Raw genomic sequence first — 17,112 nt, forward strand, 5'->3', positions numbered from 1 at the left:
CAGAAAAGTCTAAGCTGGGGGGCTTCGGATGTAGAAAGGACCATTTTTTTATTATTGTTCAGATATTTACAGTATTCGACGAGCGTTCTTGCTGCAACTGCCGCGCCGCTCACGACTGCCCCGCACGCCAATAACCTACTTCCCCCACGGACGAGAGCAAGTTGCTCAAGTATTGATACTTTGGTTGACGCAGCGATTTCGAATACACGGACACGTTTGCGAATCGCAGCCAATTCGGACTCTCCAACAGACTAATCATAACGTTCGTTTTACCACATCCTGACGGGCCGCTTATCACGCACCGTATACTACTCGGTAGCAATGATCCGTGTTTCCGAATTATCACATCGTGATCGTCGAACGTGCGGCAGGTCGGAACCCGGACATTCAAGGACTGTCGTACGAAACTGTAGATATCAGTCTCCCCGTATTCCAATGATAGAGCGCATCTCCATGTAAACTGACGTACGTACATTTTTTCTTTTTTCATAATCAACAGAAAAATAAAACAAACCTTGACATAACAGCTCCATATACCATTTACAGACTGGTAAAAACAGCTCTGTATACCGTTACACACTGGTAACAACAGCTCTGTATACCGTTACAGATTGGTAAAAACAGCTCTGATAAGATTAGGTATGGGTTTGAAGAAGAAGAAGAAGAAGAAGGAGGAAGACCGACGAACGGTCAAAGGAAAAAGAAAGAAGGTAGAAACAGTATCGAATGAATTCTACCTATCATCAAACGAGGCGGTTTTCTACCGCTGTTATTACCCGCTTTGGGAGCTTCGGAAGCGTTGACAGATGGCGCTGCGCTGGGATGATCAAAACAATAAACGATGCGAATGCTGCGAAGAAACAATTGGAGGAAGCGCGACGACACAATCGCGCTATGGAGGGTCGCGGAGTGTATCTCGCGCCGTACAAACGTGGAAAAGGAATGAAGAAGAAAAAAAAAGTCAAAAGAAAGGAAAAAAGATAACTCGACGACGGACGTTGAATTGAAAATCGCCTGTAAAAGATTATCGCATTTTCGCGGAGTTTTCATGCGCGATGAATTGCCGAAACAAATATGGGTAAACGAACGAGGAATAGTGAATCTGGACAGCGGTCATGGTTCAGGAACGCACTGGGTGGCGTATATAAAGCATGATTCGCGAGTCAGTTACTTCGATAGTTTTGGAGATCTTCGACCACCGATCGAATTGATTCATTATTTCCGACCATCACGTACAATCACAAGATTTATCAAAGATACAACGAAAGCGTGTGCGGACAATTGTGTGTGAAATTTCTGCGAGGAACTCTAATATAGTCCGTCGCAAGGATGTCAGACACGTTCACGTTATCGGGAAGAAGTAGCGTGTTATCGTCCAAGTACTTCCCGCCTATAGATCTCAACAATGCCGATTACGAACTGGGCCTGCTCGATTTGCAAACTTATTACACGATACCAAACATCAGTTCAAATATCGGTATTGGGATTAAGGCTTGGATTATTTCTCAAATAAATATGATATAAATTCTTTTTCTTAAAAAGCTTCATTTTTACTTTTATTTGAGAGAAGGTATATGTACGAACTGACTGAGCGACCAAAATCAACTGAGAGACCGGCAACTGAAAATCGCCTGCTTATATACCTTTTTTGGCGTGGTCTTCTCCACCAATCAGAGACGGTCATTCATCGCGTCGTACATTGTATACGCGGTACTGGGATCACTAACGGTCAGAGCACGATGTGTTCTTACAACACCGGCGATGGTATATGGCGATATCTTTGATGTACAGTTTACATCACCGTCGGTGCGCGCTGACGGAACCAGCGGAAACGTAATCTGATATTTTCGAATCTCAGTCCTAAGTAAACTATAGATTAATTTTTGTCCGAGGCTAAAGTTTTTTTTCAATACGCCCCCTCAAAAATTAAACAAAAGAAAAATACAAGATTAACATGCAACCAATAAAAATATGTATATTTATCAACTAAATATGTTCTCTCTTTTGGGAAATACAATATGGTCCAACATTTGTTGCTAAGGGTCAAGGGAAACCCAGAAAAACCTGACCAGACCATTTACTTCTTATAATAATTGAAAAATGAGAAAAAAAATTCTATTATTGTACGCCTATTCCAATTTTCATTTGGATGAACTTCTGTCCTGGAAGGCTTGGTTAGCATATCTGCCAATTGATGACCTGTTGGAATATATTTTAATATTACCACTTTATTCTCTACCTGCTCTCTGGTAAAGTGATATTTAATATCGATATGTTTTGATATTTTGTGACTAGAGTTGGGTTGTTTGCAATACTAATACCACCTTTATTGTCTTCATAGATTACAATGGATTCTGATATATTTACGTTGATACTGGTTGCTAAAGATTTTAACCATAATGCTTCTTTAACTGCTTCAAATAAAGCCATGTATTCAGCCTCAGTCGAAGAGGCCGCGACTGATGATTGCTTTTTCGTATTCCAACTAATTGTATATTTTTCGAGCAATTTAAATATATAACCTGTTGTGCTTTTTCTATCGTACATATCGTTTCCATCCCAATCTGAATCAGCATACCCTGCTGTCTATCAAGATGTTATCATATGTACCTCTTGTGTACGTTAGTTTGATATCTTTCGTGCCTTTCAAATATCTTAAAACTCTTTTAAGACAAATCCATAATTCCTTATTTCTTTTATTTGTGAATCTGCTCAAAATGCTCACAGCTACACATAGATCAGGTCGCGTACAGATCATAATATACATCAAACAACCAATAACATTTCGACAAGGTGCCTCATATTGTTCGTCTGAATTCAGGGCTTCATAATTAAGCTTACTTTCAAGTGGAGTATTTATGGGTTTACAATTATCCATATTAAATTTCTTCAATACTTTTCTAATATAAGTACTTTGGTCTAGAGTTATATTTTCTCCAGTCCTTTCAATTCTAATGAAACTGTTCATTACCTGTTCATTAAGTAGTCTTTGAAATTATTCATCGTTACGATATTAGCTGTCGCAACTACCAAATGATCGACATACAGAACTACATAGATATTTTTAGAAATATCTCCTTTATCTAAAATATAAGTACAACGGTCAACTGGGAAATTTTGAAAATCTTTTTCTTTAAGAGCCTTTTCGAATTCTTCAAACCAGCATCTTGCTGCTTGTTTTAATCCATACAAAGCTTTATTTAATTTACAAACTTGATTCTGTTTGTTTTCAATTCCCTCAGGTACTCTCATATAAATGTCCTCTTTTAATATACCGTTTAAAAATGCGGTTTTTACATCCATATGATGGATTAATAAATTAAATTGATTAGCATAAGCAATTATAAATCTGAAACTTGAAATCCTTGCAACCGGAGCAAAGGTTTCATTATAATCTACTAAATACTTTTGGCTAAACCCTTTTGCAACCAGCCGAGCTTTATATCTTAATGGGTTTACAAATTCATCATCTTTTATCGTAAATACCCATTTACAATTTATTATATTTCTATTGCTAGGCCTTGGTACTAATGTCCAAGTTTTATTCACCATAAGAGAATTAATTTCTTCTCTAACAGCTTGTTCCCATTGTTCCCTATTATTTCTGTTATTTATTTCCTGATATGATGCAGGAGTTTCATAAACTACCGATTGTGCACACATCATATAATCAATCGGCATGTCCTCATCATATGAAATGTGCGGTTTCCTTCTAATCCTATCACTCCTTCTTGGTTCTGATAACATTCTTTTACTGCTATTTGTATTTTCTGTATTTGTACTATTCTGAGAAGAAGACCCATCTATTTTTCATAGATTCTGTTTGGATTTATACTCTCTAGTTTATCTATTTTTCCATCAACAGACTTACTAGGATCACCCACTGATTTTGACTTTACGTCAGAAACATCAGTTTTATTTCCGATATTTTCCGAACTTAAACTATGTGGTTTGCCATTATCAGATTTCTTTAATTCCTTTATTGAGTTTGACATTACGTCAGAAATTTCAATTTTATTTTGAGATTTTTCACAACTAATCTCTTTAACATTTGCTACCGGCCTTGACTTTAGGAAATTAACTTCGTCAAATATTGTATCTCTGACAACGAAATACTTTTCCTTTTCACGTCCCACACTCTATACCCGTTTGTTTCATAGCCTGCTAGTATTCCTTTCCATGACTTTTCGTTAAATTTGGTTTTACTAGTCTTATCATGCACATATACTGTAGAACCAAATATTCTTAAATATTTTATTTGTGGAAGGAGTGATTGGACCGCACACGTCCGAATGTACTATAAACAAAGGTCTTTTTACATGATCTTTATCTTTTTCCTTTTTAAATGGCAATCGTGCTTGTTTTCCATTAGTGCAAGCTTCGCATAAGTTATTATTTGGTATTATTTTATTTACCAATTTGACATTGCTACTCATTCCTTTATTTCTTAACTCAAAGAATTTACTTTTTCCAATATGTCCCAAGCGTTCATGCCATAGTTCAAAATTACCTTTGATAATACTGTTCATTTGGACTGAGTTTACTTGTTCATGCTTTATTTTAAAATCTATTGTAACAAGATTGTTCGAGAACTTACCCCTGATGATCACCTTACCGGATTTAAAAATCTGTACACCTTGTTTATCAAATACAATCGTATTACCCATACTTCGCATCTTCGATACAGAGAGCAAATTATATGGTACTTCCGGCGAATATACGGCGTCCTTCAATTCTCCTGCGACTCCTGTGTCACCTATTTTCGCTATTTTTATAGTCCATGGTTCTCTTGTGGTAGTGACAATCCTTCTTTATATGTCCTTTTCTTCCACACTGGTAACATTTTGTCACATGTATTGCTTTTGTCTTCATGTGTTCGTAGACGTTTTATTTCGTATTTTAATATTTCCACGTTTTTTTGTTTTTATAGGAAAGTCTTGATTAGTGAATCTCCTTTTATTATTATTTTGTTTAATTGCCTGGAGAATCTTTATACTTGAATCGGCATTCTCATTTAACAATTTCTTCTTTATCTCTTCCCACTTTCCTGATGCTGCTCTCAATTCAGTGATTAGGCCATCAAATGTCGTGAAGTGTCTCATCAATGGGGTATCACTTTGCAATTTTATACTCAGTAATTTCTTTTGCAGAGCCAGTTGAGTGGCGAGACTTTTTCGCTCGTACAAATTGTCCAAGTTCTTGAAGATTTCTCTCGCACTGTTTTCTGGTTTCATGAAACATAGTAACGAGTCTGCCAGATACTCTATAATTGTGCCTTTAACAGTTCGTTCTGCTTTATCCCACTTCTCCGTCTTATTCAGTGGTGGTTCATCGTCGATTACGTGTATAATGGTTAGTTCTGTCAGCACAGCATGTACACGGAATTTCCAGACACTGTATCGTTCACGATCGAACACATTAATGTTTCGTTTTATACACGCACTTTCCATTGTTCTAAATCACATAATAAGTATTTTCAGTATCTGTTTATGACACTAGAACGTTACACGTTGTGGCGGCTACCTCCAGACCTGCCAGCAAATGGCTCCTCTTCCCGCTAGTAACCTATCCGCCTCGATTCCTATATATACAGAGACTTCGTCTTTCCTACCGCCACGTCTAAGGCAAGGGCCCGCTAGGATAGTGTAGGGTTCAGTGTGAAATTAAATACTCCAGGTTCCCTACTATACATGTGCACACTTCGAGGTTCAGAGGTGGAGAGCCACGAGGAAGAAAATGTGCTCCTCGTGATGGCGGCAGAGAGCCGCCGCGCCTGCGCCATGCGCAGGCGGTCGGAGTGGTGGAACCACATCCCCACAGACTCCCCCCCCCCGAGTGTGAACGTACTCATTTTATTAATCAAAAATATAAAAATTTTTACATCTTATGGAGTACTAATTCTACCGGGACAATGTCCCGAACGCTTATAATTAACTTATGGACTACTATATACATTGAAATTTACATTTTGGTGGTCGGCGCGAATCTCACTCTGCGTGAGAAAGTCCTGGTCGCTGGACCAGGGTCTCCCACACACCCATGAGAGGTGGTGGAATTCGGCGCTGTGTCTTCCTCAAGTGTCCCACGATGGAGGTCGCCTCCTCAGGGACTGACTCCCGCCGTCGCCATAAGAGGCTCCTAACGACGGACTCGGAGACGGAGGCAGCAAATTCGGACGTGCCCCTCTCTTTCCGAAAGCCGGCGGAGGTGCCGAAAAAGATGAAGAAGAAGAAGAAGGAAAGACAAATACAGGCGCAACAGACGACACAGACGACGCAGGAGACACCCGAGGAGCCGAGAAATGCGAGCCCAGAAGACGAGGACACGACCGTGGCAGCCCTCAGAGCCAGCGCCGCCAAGGCGTATAAGCAGCTGGCAAACGAGATAACGCTGCCAGGAAACGACATCCCGTCCACTGTGGTGCACGCCCTGTGCTCACAGGCTGCTAAGCTGAACGACATACTAATTAAAGCACTCGTTTACAGCAGCAGACTCGAGGGACGTCTTGAGGCCGTCCAGGCTGAATCGAAGGAGTGCAAGCGCTCCTGCCAGGCACTCCAAGACAAAGCCGTCGCCGCCGCCGCCGCCGCCGCTGCCGTCACCGCCAAGAAGCCGACCACGTACGCCGAACGCGTCGGCGTCAGGTCCGCCGCGGCAGCCAGGTCCACGCAGAAGCAGGACCCCCCGAAAGTGGTGATCATCACGCCGATGGACACCACAAAATACGAGGACAGCTCGAAGACAAAGGAGGCGGTCTTCGAGCTGGTCTCGCCAAGAGCGGACGGCCTGCAGATCAGGGGCGTCCGCAGGGTTCAGGGCTCGGGTATCGCGCTGGTCACGTCGAAAAACACCGACGTAACATCACTAATGGCGAATCAAAAGCTAAAAGCAGCTGGTTTCACCGTAGGTGCTCCGGCCAAGCGGAACCCGCGGATCATCGTCTTCGATGTCCCGCGGACCCAGGAGGACCCCAAGGAGACGACCGCAGCGATCCTGCAGCAGAACCTCAGCAAAGAGGAAGCGGCCAGCCTCTCCAAGGAGATTAACCTAGTGTTCAGGAGCGGTGATAAAACCAGGGACCGCTGCAACCTGATATTCGAGGTCAGCAAGCGTGCCCGGGACCTTCTGGTCTCCAAGGAGAGGCTGTATGTGGGCTGGAGCTGCTGCAGGGTCCGGGACCACATCAGCGTGACCAGGTGCTACAAGTGCCAGGGATTCGGCCACCCCGCGAAGTTCTGCAAAGCGGAAAAAGAGACCTGCGGCCACTGCGCGGAGACGGGGCACGGAATCAAGACGTGCCCGAAAAAGGAGAAACCGGCCACCTGCGTCAACTGTGTCAGGGGTAAGAAACCCGCCTCCCACCTCGTGACAAGCAAGGACTGCCCCGCGTACATAGCTGCCATTAATCAGTCGCTCTCTCGAACTGATTATGGTTGTTAGGCCCCCACCCAATAATATCCCCGACATTAGGATACTGCAGCTGAACATGAGACGTTCGGCTGCAGTTACCAGAGAAGTACGCGAGCTTATTGCCCAGAAGCGGCTAGACGTCCTGCTATTGCAGGAGGCATACGTCAGCCAGCTGGGCACGCGACATAAGATTAGTGGACTAGGGTCCGGAGTGAGGGTGGCGGCAGCCGAACGGCTGTTGCCGTCTGCAACCCCAACTTCGACATGATCTTCGTCTCGCAGCTCAGCAACTCCCACTGCGTCTGTGCGGAAGTGCTAGCACCCGGCTTTTCCTTCTACGCGGTGTCGTGCTATTTCCAGCACCGCGACGAAATAGAAAAGCACCTCAGCCACCTTGAGAAGGTGTTCTGCGCACTGAGGGGGGAGAGACTCATAGTTTCTACAGACGCTAACGCGCAATCCTCGCTCTGGAGCCCCCGGGGCACAGACGAGAAAGGAGCTCAATTCGAGACTCTGATTGCGGCGTTTAGCATGGACGTTGTGAACGACGCAGCTCAGCCACCTACCTTCTGGACGCCAACGGGGTCGTCATACATCGACGTAACCCTGGCGTCGCCTTCCATGTCTCCGTTCATCAGGAGCTGGAACGTAAGGTGTGCGTGGACGACCAGCGACCACAACGCCGTTGACATCAGGCTGCGGGCACCCAGAGCCGCGACGGGGAATCGCGGAGCCGCGAACTCTCGGTTCGACACTCGTCGAGCCGACTGGGAGCGATTCTCCGAGACCCTGTCCGATCTCTCACGATCGAGGCTCGAAGTCCTGAGCATGGAGTCAGCGGAGGATACGATAGGAGTGGCAGAAACGCTCACAGACATCATACAAGATGCCTGCACCGCGTCAATGCCGAGAAAGCGTAGATTTAGGAAGTCCAATCCGTGGTGGACTAAAGAACTGACAGTCATGAAGAAGGCTGTCTACCGACAGAGGCGTGCCTTCCAGAAGGAAAGAAATGAGTCCTCGCGCCTCATAAAACTGCTGGAGTACCGTACTTCGTTGCGGAACTACAGCAGAGAGGTGAAGTGGGCGAAACTCCAGAGTTGGCGAAACTTTGTGTCGTCGCACGGGAACACGGAGCCTTGGGGCATCGTCTACAAGCTGCAAGCGAACAATCTCCGTGTCGAGAGGGTGCTCAGCACCCTCCGGCGAGTTAACAATAGTAACATGAGCGCGGTAGAGACAGCCAACACACTTCTGGAAGCACACGTCCCGGACGACCGGCCGGAAGATGACACGCCCGCGCAGCTAGAGATTAGGGAGAACGTGCGGATAGCGCCAAACACCGCGGACGCCTCTCCGTTTTCACCGGACGAGGTCGTGAATGCGATTCGCACGTTCGAAAACGACAAGGCACCAGGGCCGGACCTTATCGAGGCCCGAGCGCTGAAGGCCGCCGCGAAAGCAATATTAGGACAGTTAGTTCGCCTTTTCAACGGGTGCCTTCGTTGGGGCGTCTTTCCCCCCACCTGGAAGGAGGGCTCCCTCAGAGTGCTCCTGAAGGGAGAGGGTAAGGACGTGAAGGACCCGAAGTCCTACCGACCGATCTGTCTCCTCTCCGTTGTGACAACTGAGGGGAATAAAGACCCCTGGGGAGTAGTCTATAGACTACAAACCAGGAAAGTCCACGCCGCTAAAGCTTGCAACAACCTCACAGACAACAGCACACACACACACAATGACATGGCAAGACACTGCTGCACTGCTTCTGAGCAGCCTCGTACCTGATGATGAAACGAGCACTGAGTCGCAACAGCACAGGCGACTTCGGTCCACCGTTTTCGAATCGCCCAACACTACTGACACCACTCCATTCACCATTTCAGAGATCGACACGGCCATCCGGAAACTGAAAAGGGGGAAGGCCCCAGGCATTGACGCAATGGAACCGGAAGTAGTACAAAGGGCCTTGCCCATACTACACGCGAAAATCACACATATGTACAACACGTGTCTCTCATCGGCGACATTTCCGGTAAGGTGGAAGCGGAGGGACGTCAAAGTTCTTCTGAAGAACGAAGAAAAGGACCCCGCCAACCCCAAATCCTACAGGTCTGTATGCCTCCTCCCGGTCCTTAGCAAGGTTCTGGAGAGGCTAATAGCAGGAAGACTAAAAGGCATCTTTGAGAATCACCCACATACCTCTGACCAGCAATTCGGCTTCCGTCCAGCCAGATCCACGGAGGAAGCAATTGTGAGAGTCAGGCGGATCACTTCATAAAGCCGAGAGAGATACGTGATTGGAATACTATTCGACATAGCTGGCGCATTCGACAATGTCTGGTGGCCCTCAACCCTGGACAACCTGAAGAAGCGCAACTGTCCGGCGAATCTGTACAGGCTTATCCAGAGTTATTTCTCGGGGAGGTCTGTGCAGATCAAGAACAATAATAACATTGCAGAAAAAGGGGTGACAAAGGGTTGCCCGCATGGCTCAGTCCTGGGACCGAGGTTTTGGAACCTGGTGCTTGACGGTTTTCTAAACACTCTGGCTCGCTGCAACATAATTACCATAGCATATGCCGACGACCTCCTGGTCCTGATCCCTGGCGACTCCAGGAGGGAACTCGAGGTCAGAGGCAATGCTACCACGAAGACCATAGCCGACTGGTGCAAGCAACACAAGCTGCATCTGTCGGACTCTAAAACGGAAATGATCCTTCTCAAGGGACTCCTTGACATCAGGCGCCCTCCCACGATCAAGATCGGGAATGGATCAATAGCAATGGAGAAGACCGTCAGATACCTAGGCGTCAACTTCGGCCCCAGATTTAACCCTTTCGCGGCGAACAGCGCCTTTAGGCGCTCATCTATAGATGCTCACTCTCAGCGAACAGCGCCTGATGGCGCTCAGGCAAATTTACCCGCTGCGAACGAACAGCGCCAGATGGTGCCCATCCGGAGCCGCTCTCTTCGAAAGAAAGCACCGTTCGTTTGTTATCAACAACTGCCCAATAATGTCCATTAAGTCGTTTGTTTTTGACGTGCTAGCAGCATACGCTTCTTGTGCAAAGATTTTTTTTACATAATCAAATATAATTATCCACAAATTTTGCCCTAATCATGGATAAATGGACGACGAATATGAGCTACGATGATATGGAATTTTCATCGGATTCTGACCTGTCTGAAATGTTTAGAGAAATTGGATAGAAAGGTAGAATTCCAAATGCATATAATAAAAAGCGCCTAATGCCAAGTAGTTCGGAATCTGATTCTGAGAACATTGAGGAATTACCAGACATCGATCCGCGGCAATTCCTTTGGAGCGCACAAAATTTGGCTTTCCGAAAATATGGTTGAACATATTGTAAGAGAAAGCAATGCTTATTATACTACGAAAACTGTACGCAGTAGGCACTCACGATTGTTGGCATGGAAAAATACAACAGTTACCGAAATGTATCGATTTTTTGTTGTGTCGATGTTAATGTCAAGAGTAAGAAAAGTATCAATAGAAGAATATTGTTCAACCGACGAGTTATTACGAACGGAAAATTTTCCAAGAATAATGACAAAAGACAGGTATAAATCTCTATTACAAATGCTGCACTTTCATGATAACAATAAAACAACAAATCAAGACGTGCTAATAAAAATTCGGAGCATCATCGACAGACTGCGAAATTCTTTTTCACGAGCATTTTAGCCGTACAAGTATTTATGCATCGACGAAAGCTTGCTGCTTTTCAAAGGACGATGTTTCTTCAAGCAGTATATACCTTCGAAACGAAACAGATTTGGCATCAAGTCGTATGTTATTTGTGACTGTTATACTGGATATATCCAAGATTTTATTGTCTATTGTGGAGCGCGCACGGATATAACAAACAATAATTTAGCAGAAATTTGAAAATCAGGAAATATTGTCATGACGTTGATGGAACCGTATCTAAATAAGGGTCATGTTTTGGTCACCGATAACTGGTATTCAAGCCCGGCATTATTTTCTCTCTTACATCACAATAGGACACATGCATTTGGAACCGTGAAGAAAACCAGACGTGGAATGCCTAATATATCCAATAAATTATGCAAAGGCGAAGTTGCATTTCAATCTACGGATAAATTATTAGCACTAAAATGGATGGACAAAAGAGAAGTGCTAATGTTATCAAGTTATCATTCTGCTGAGTATACAGAAACAAAAAGAAATGATATTAAAACGGGAAGACCAATTCTAAAACCAACTGTCGTAGTAGACTATAATCGCGTTATGGGAGCAGTTGATAAAACGGATATGATTTTAAATTCCATTAATACTATTCGTAAAACTCTAAAATGGTATAAGAAATTATTTTCCCATATGGTGGACCTTTCGATTTACAATACTTACATACTTTACAAAATTACGTCAAAACAGAATATAACATTTGCGAAATTTCATTTACGTCTCATTAGAGAAATTCTACTCAAATATTCAAATAAAAATATATGTAACAATAAGTCTGGAGGCCAAACTGCATCCAAAGATAATCTGTTACGTTTGGTTCAAACACATTTTCCATCCAAATATATCAATCCCACAGGAAAGCGGCAGAACGGTCGGCGGAAATTTGTGGTTTGCAGCAAACACAAAAAGCGAACCGAAACTCGATTTGAATGTAAAGACTGTAAAGTTGGTTTATGTATTGAACCCTGCTTTAGATTGTACCACACAAAGGAATATTATTAAAAATTATCTAAGATTATTAAAGATTGTTAAACATTACTAAAATTGTTATTATTATTAATATTATTGTTTGATCGGCGTGCCGGCCAGCCGCGTTAGAGAAATGACCAGCAAAATCAGCTCCGCACACCGCGTTCGGAACGACTCGCGTATTTTGTCCGCGCGGTCGATCTGGCATCGGCTGCTTAGAGCGCAACTCATTTCAGAGCGCTCCGCCGCGAATGGGTTAAACAGTCTGGCCGTCCTTCAACAAGTCGTTCAACACAAAACATTGAAGCAGTTCGAGAGAGTGTTGCTGAGAGTCCAGGAACATCAATTCGGCGCCGTGGTCAAGAATTGCATCTTCATGCTTACAAAGTTCAATTGACTCAAGAACTGAAGCCTACTGACCACGCACAGCGAAGAGAGTTCGTTGAATGGATTATGGAACAACAAAAAGTGGATGCTGATTTTTCGAACAAAATCATCTTCAGCGATGAGGCTCATTTTCATCTGGATGGCTTTGTTAATCGACAATATTGTCGCATTTGGGGTTCAGAAAATCCACAAGTGATTGTTGAGAAACAAATGCATCCACAACGTGTCACTGTTTGGTGCGGATTTTGGGTTGGAGGCATCATCGGACCATTCTTCTTCGAAAATGCAGCTGGTCAGACAATAACGGTTAATGGTGCTCGCTATCGCGACATGATAATGCAGTTTTTTGTGCCAAAATTGCAAGACATGGATGTGGACGGCATGTGGTTTCAACAAGACGGTGCAACATGCCATACAGCCCGAGAAACAATTCAATTACTGCATGAGTCATTTCCTGGTCGTGTAATTTCCCGTTTTGGTGATCAGAATTGGCCGCCCAGATCATGCGATTTAACGCCGTTGGATCTTTTTCTTTGGGGTTTTTTGAAGTCTAAGGTTTATGTCAACAAGCCCACGACCACCCACGCCTTGAAGGAGGAAATTGAGCGCTGTATCAACGAAATTCAGCCACATTTATGCAAAACAATCATGGAAAATTTCAACAAAAGAGTGCCTATGTGCCAGCAAAGTCGTGGGGGCTTTGCTATTCCATATATAACCCTACACTGTATACTATATAAATCAATAAAAAATTTACAATTTTTAATTATAAACCTGTGTTTTCTATCAAAATTATTTCTTGCGTGAATTTTGGGACACCCTTTACAATCTCCTCGCGGCAGAGTGCGCTGAGAACAAAGAAACGCAGGGGACTCCCGAAAATGTCACCACACCAAAAGGGAAGGGCAGAATGCCACCAATATATATAACAAAATCAAAGATAAAAGCTATAATAGCATTGATTTCAGAAAATAAACTTAACACAGAGTCATTTATGGTAAAACAACTAGACGAAGATACTGTGAGGCTCAACGCCAGTGATGAGTCTGCTCACTTTAACCACTTGTGGTGGAAAGACGTGCCACGCACGTCAACATGCTTTTGTTACCGGAACGCCAGCGACGTGTTACGCACGTCGTTGGGCTATTGTTACAGAAAGATAAATGACGTGCGTGGCATGTCCACTGTGCAATAAAATTCTTTACCGAGGCACAGTTTCTGCTTGCTCTTCATCGTGTAAAGTTATTAGTATTGACCCCAGACTGTAAAATGGAAAGTGATAGCGAAGCCAGTGATGTTATATCTATAAATAAACGGAGAAGACAAGACAATGTAGAATCTGACAGTGATTTAGAACAAATTGTTTTTCCACGTCGGAATCGGCGTAAAATTATATCTGACGACGAGGAAGATGTTCAGAATGAGAATAGAGAAAGGAATGTTTCATCCCAGGAATGGATTTGGAAAGACGCGGAAAATATAACGCAAGTATGGGAATATTCAAGAATATCTAGAATACATATTCTTGTTGGGCAAAATGTCACAGCTTTACAAATGACAAGAGAAGTATTAGCAGAAGACTTTTGGAAAATTATTGTGACAGAAATTAATCGTTACGCCAGTCAAACACTACAAAATGAAAACCGCAAATTACGAAAATTTGAAGACATTTGGTGGGACACCAATATAGATGAAGTACATGCGTATTTTGCTTTGTGCATTTTGATGTCCCAAGTCAAAAAATCTACTGTGCAGTCATATTGGTCTAAAAGAAGCGTAATCGAGACACCAATATTTCGAAAAACAATGCCCTATTGGAGATTTGCACAAATTTCACGCTTTTTGCACTTTACTGATAACGAAGTTGTAAACGATAATGACGATCGTTTATGTAAAGTGCGGAGTGTAATCGATTATTTTAATGAGAAATTTCAAAATATTTGCACTCCCGCGGAATACATTTCGTTAGATGAGTCGCTAATGAAGTACACGGGTCGGATCTCGTACAAACAGTATAATCCGTCCAAAAGAGCACGTTTTGGAGTGAAATTTTATAAGTTATGTGAATCCAAGTCGGGTTATTGCATTAAATTCAAAATCTACACTGGTCAAGATTTAGACAGAAATGCGAATGTAGGTGTCTCCGAAAGCGTCACAATGCTTATGTCCACAGTACTAACTGGTTACGGGCATACTCTATTTTTGGACAATTGGTATTCTTCGCCAAGCCTATTTCAAAAGTTACAGTCTAGAAAAATTAATGCCATAGGAACAGTGAGATGCAATAGGAAGAATATGCCTAAAGAACTCGCAGCTGCAAAACTAAAACGTTCTGACGTGATATCGCGCTCCTGTAATGGAATTTTGGTTGCAAAATGGAAAGACAAAAAAGACATATATGTAATGTCCACGAAACATACAAAAATTGAGATGGTCGAAGTGGAAAAAAAGAGGTGGAAAAATAATAATAGCCTTACAACAAAGCCTAACATCGTTTTGGAATACAATGAGGGTATGGGTGGAGTGGATCTGCAAGATAGTTATTTATCATCTTTTAAATTAATGAGAAAATACGTTAAAACCTATAAAAAAATATTTTTTTACATAGCAGATATGGCACTGCTCAATTCATATATTTTATATCGCAAAAAAATGGAAATACCAAAATGTAAAAAGTATTCTTTTTCGAAGTGTCGAATCGATGTAGCCAAACAGATTTTAGAAACAGTATGTCTTCCTGATTACCAAAGACGTGGAAGGATGTCTGCTGGAAATGCTCCGAGTCGCTTACAAGCGAAGCAATGAGGACATTTCCCAAGAAATATACCACCTACAAACGCCAAAAAAAATCCACAACGGAGGTGCGTAGTATGCGCTAAACATAAAAAACGGAGTGAAACTACATGGGAGTGTAAAACATGTCTTGTAGCGTTACACATTCCAAGTTGTTTTGAAAAGTATCACACCCTACAAGATTATTAATAAATAAATTTAGTATTGATACAGATGTAATTTTATCCTTCTGCCCCTTTATATTCTCTTCTGGAACTCACCCGCTGAACGCGCCGCGAAGTGATTCCCGCTCGATTGTTCTGGCACGCGCAACCGAGAATTTCTTTGCACCGCAAGTGGTTAAAAGCATGGAAATCCTGAAGGAAAATAACCTCCAATTCCACTCCTTCACCCCAAGCCATCTTAAAAACAAATCATTCGTCCTTAAGGGCATTCGAGGGGGCTTCAATGAAGCTGAGGTAATGGCTGCATTAGAAGAACTCAAAATCAATAACATAAGCATAACCAAAATTAACAAACTACAATTTGACCGCACAAATAGCAATAAATACCATTTTATAGTGCAAATAGACAAAAATAGCAATCATCCGGAGCTACTCAAAATAAAAAAACTGCTAAGCCAATCAATAAGATGGGAAAGGCTTAGAAAGCCTAAAATTTTCCAATGCAAAAACTGCCAAAGAGTAGGTCACGCCAGCTCTAACTGCAATATGGAGTACAGGTGCGTCAAATGCGCACAAAGCCATAAACCGGGAAAATGCAACATCGAGAAATCAGGTAATAAAAACGTGCTAAAATGTGCTAACTGCGGGGAAAATGTGCACCCGGCCTCTTACCTGGGCTGCCCATATATGTCTATAATGAACATGAAGAAGCAAGAACACGAAAACAAAAACAGAAAAGCTTTCGAAAAAACACAAAAAATTCACAGACAAATTGACCCGAGTATTTCATACGCAAACATCACAAAAAACAATAGAATTCCATACACACAACATATGGCACAACCCGAAACACACACCAGAAACGAAAGGCTCACCCCCCCACCCCCGCCCCCACCCCCCTACCCCCAAGAATGCTGACCAACAGCAACGAAAGAACACAATTTCAAGTAACGGACAACAACATAAATATAAGTCAAATACTTGATATATTCAGAAGTAGCTTAGACGAAATCAAAGAGCAACTAGTCGATTTCAATAATAAAATCACCCAAAATACACTGAGAATCGATTATTTAGCACAATGGTCAATCGAGTAATGGCTCACACAACCACCAGCAACCCAATCATAATATCAGCGATAAATGTAAATTCACTGTGCACAATTAAAAAAAGACTAGACTTACAAAAATATATTGAAGCTTACAAACACGACATTATACTGATCTCAGAAGCGAAACTTAACAACAAACACAAACTGAAATTAAACAACTACGACATAATTAGGACAGACAGAGCTCCAAACTCGAGAGGCGGAGGTACTGCAATAGTTATAAAAAACAACATCAATTACACCATGGTCCCATACCCAAACTCAAAGAAAAATAGAATCATAGAATACACAGTGATAAAAATAATAGTAAACTAAAAAAAAACATTACTCATCTTCCGCATATACGCCCCACAATCCACAAAAAACACATTCATAATCGAGTTCGAACAACTTTACAAAGACTTTCATCTGGACAACGAAAACAGTTTCTTCATCATAGCCGGCGACATAAACGCCAGAAATACACAATGGGGTGATTCAAACACGAATGACAGGGGCAGACGATTACTACAATGGGAGGTCGACAACAGTATATCACATTAAACAAC

The sequence above is a fragment of the Megalopta genalis genome, unplaced genomic scaffold, assembly GCF_051020955.1.
Source record: "Megalopta genalis isolate 19385.01 unplaced genomic scaffold, iyMegGena1_principal scaffold0041, whole genome shotgun sequence".
Taxonomy (NCBI): Eukaryota; Metazoa; Arthropoda; class Insecta; order Hymenoptera; family Halictidae; genus Megalopta; species Megalopta genalis.